Source organism: Setaria viridis, chromosome 6 (genome assembly GCF_005286985.2).
Source record: "Setaria viridis chromosome 6, Setaria_viridis_v4.0, whole genome shotgun sequence".
In the NCBI taxonomy this organism is placed as follows: domain Eukaryota; kingdom Viridiplantae; phylum Streptophyta; class Magnoliopsida; order Poales; family Poaceae; genus Setaria; species Setaria viridis.
Genome location: NC_048268.2, coordinates 21907012 through 21910253, shown reverse-complemented (window position 1 = coordinate 21910253; position 3242 = coordinate 21907012). Strand labels below are relative to the sequence as shown.

The 3242-nt window shown below is 37.9% G+C and overlaps 1 long non-coding RNA gene across 1 annotated transcript; it reads left to right on the top strand.

The window, feature by feature from the left end:
* Positions 1-815: 815 nt before the first annotated feature.
* LOC117862158 (uncharacterized) lies at positions 816-2202 on the top strand. The gene is made up of 4 exons (XR_004641902.2): positions 816-929; positions 1013-1102; positions 1846-1902; positions 2007-2202. It is a non-coding gene; the product is annotated as an uncharacterized lncRNA (long non-coding RNA).
* The last annotated feature ends 1040 nt before the right edge of the window (positions 2203-3242 follow it).

Here is a 3242-nt window from a genome sequence, read left to right as displayed (position 1 = left end):
TTTAAGCAATAAACATTTAACTGTCTTCAACATGCCAATTCAATATTGTGGAGAACAGTAACTGATCCAGAACTTGCAGTTAATAGCTAGACAGCTAGTGTCCACTATTAGAGAGAACTGCATCAATTTGTTCGAGAAAAAAGAATGGCAGAAATTATTTGAATTTGAATTTCAGGTTACATTGTTTGGACAAATCATGGAAGAGCACATAGGAGATTCGTACAAGGAATATGCAGGAAAACCCACCGAAATCACAAGGGAAGTAACTGTTTCAACTGGATGAATATATTTTGTATGACTTTCTTGAACATTTTTTTGACCTCACACACTTTGCAAATTTAAGCAAATTAACACCTGTAAAATATTTTTTGATTCATGAACAGAAGTACCTGTTTTCCTTTTCCAAACAATATTGTTTCTGAGGAATTTCCAGTGCAATATGAAATGACCAACACGTTCAAGCATTGGAATCTTATATGAAGGATTAGTATATTAGTATGCAAATATTTATTCCTGATGCATTGGTTATTTAGATGATTGATAGTCATAGTTTTTCAAGTCCACAAAACTTAAAGACATACTTATGCATTACGTGCTTACTGGTCTAGCTTCTAGTATACTTGGAAACTTCATTCTTGTTGACCCGAATTAATATATAGCAAGTTCAGACTATATTTACATAAAAATACAGAAATGTAAATTACATTTGTTACTGGAAAAATATACTTAGTAAAGTCAAATTAATAAATTTGATGAAAGTTCCATGATTTTACATTTCCTAGGCTATATATACAAGGCACGTTTAGCGCTATTGCCTCAAACCAATTAAACACGCACAGCCAAGAGCAAATTAGATATCAATCGAACTTTACCGAGAATAGTATCGTTCAACATGCCGAAAGACTCAAACAAGAAGCAGGCTTCTTGTGGTAACCCTTATTCTATCCAAATACTATCCATGTGAAGCTCATGTTTGTTCATTACTGCATTATCTGAAATACTGGAAATGCAGGTCAGTCTATTCCCACTGATAACTCAAGAAAATCGAAGCCAACCAAATCAGAATATGATGCACAGCCTAATGGAAAAAATCCATCATCTGGTTAGTATATCCAGCATAGCTTGCTAAACACCTAGCCTCAGGTGCCACGAGCTCACTTAACATAGTACACGGGCATGATACAATCTGCCTGCATGGCAGTCTGTTGCGTTCCCATTTCTTTTGCGTCTTTCCTTGCCCCCACATCCCTTTTCGTTTATGTCTGGGTTTGGAAAGTGCCAGAGAATGAGATAGCCAGGCCACTGCACTCTCCTAAATTCTTCCCCTGTGATTTGTGGGCGTCCGGTGTAGTTACAAAGCTCTGTCAACGGACAGATGGGGCGCAGAGGGTGTGGGGCTTGAGATTGGATCCTAGGGAGGCAGAGATGTGAGAGAAATGATCGGCAAAAGGAGATCATATATGAATAGGATGGGGCACAGAGGGTGTGGGGCTTGAGTTTTATTTTCCTTTTATTTTGTTTTTTATCTTTTGTAAACCAGATGTTCTTGTGTCTCAGCTACATGTTCTCTTGAAACATGTACCTCTCTATAATGTTTGTGGTCCGATGCACTCTTGAATGAGAAAGTCTGAAGCTGGAATATTATCTTCCATTATTAAAAAAAGAATAGGATAGATGATGGGAGAGGGTTATACACACGTGCATAATTGTGCGGTGATTAGGTTTTATAATTCTCCTGTTTGATCTCGGGTCTATTCCTATTTCCTGTAGTTTTGAGACATTTTAGTTTTGTTACGATAATAGTCATAATTTTTTTTTACTTTGTCTTGTGTATTTTTGTCGTAGGGACAGATAAAGGTGTGACGATTGTTGTGGAGGCCACTCGGACATCAGACACAAAAGGTATGCGAACCTAGAAGCGTGCTGTATATATATACAAGTAACGTCCGTCTCATCATGTGGTGGACTTGAGAAACACTGACATCTCTGCACTTCTTTTTCATCAGCTAAGGGGAAAAACTAAACTATGCAGAAGAATGCCTGCTCGTCTGTCAACTACACAACCCTACTTACATGTGTGTCTATAAATAAATGTATAGAAAATATGTAATAATCAGAAGGTAGAAACAAATATATATATTTATTTATGTTTTAGTTTGATGGATTTGCTTGATGTATGTATACGTATCCAAAAATAACAGCCAGCGCTATGCCCATATATTGTAAAACAAAAATCTAACAGCAGCATGGTCTCCTAAATGCAGTGCAGTGTGATGGAAGAGAATGGTTTCTGCTGAGACCAAATTCAATATCAGCTCACCTACATCATATAATATCTCAATTATCGGAAATAAGATTATAGGATGAATATGGTAAAAAGTTTTACATGGATGTCAACTTTAAGTAGATACGTATACGCACACTAAACGTAGCAAAGTTGTTTTTGGCTCCTTATTGTGGAACCTACAGTACTCCACAACACCCTATCAGCCGGCTCCAAACCGACCTTGACTGCCAGTTTAGGATCCATTGTCTGGCATTCAGTAGTGATGGGTACTGCATCACCACCGGTTCTGGAATCAGTAGTGACCGCCATGGTCCCCGTCACCGTTGGTTTATGCCATAGGCTGGCGGTGATGCGTCCATCATCACCGCCAGTTTATGCCATAGGCCGGCGGTGATGATGCACTCATCACGGCAGGTTTACTACACATGCTGGCGGTGGTGTTGAGTGCATTTCACCGCAAGTTTTAACTAATTGTGATGAGCTTTTTCAGAGAAAAAATTGTAAATTTAATTAAATTCACCCATTTGACAGCAATATATATATGTGTGTGTATATATATAATACCATAAAAATCAAGAGCATGTAGGAATCCATACACAAGTCCACAATAAAACATATTATTACAAGTCCATACATTAGTTCACAAACCACAAGTCCATAGATCCAATCAGTTCACAAACAATAAGATACTTAATCACTGCTAATCAAGCAGTACTCCCCCCTAGATTGAAAGCATGATCGAGAATGAACATGGCTAGTTGTTCTTGAAGTGCTATTATCTAGCCAATGAGGAGCGCAGAAGTAGACATCCCTTGTTTCTGCAAAACAAATCAAAGATGGATCAGTTAGGTTCAAATACTAAGTGCAAGTCATGAATAGTAATTATGGAGGTTTTCAAACATAAATGCTTGGATACCGCACTGAAGACATCCCCACTGTAACTGTGCATCCAATA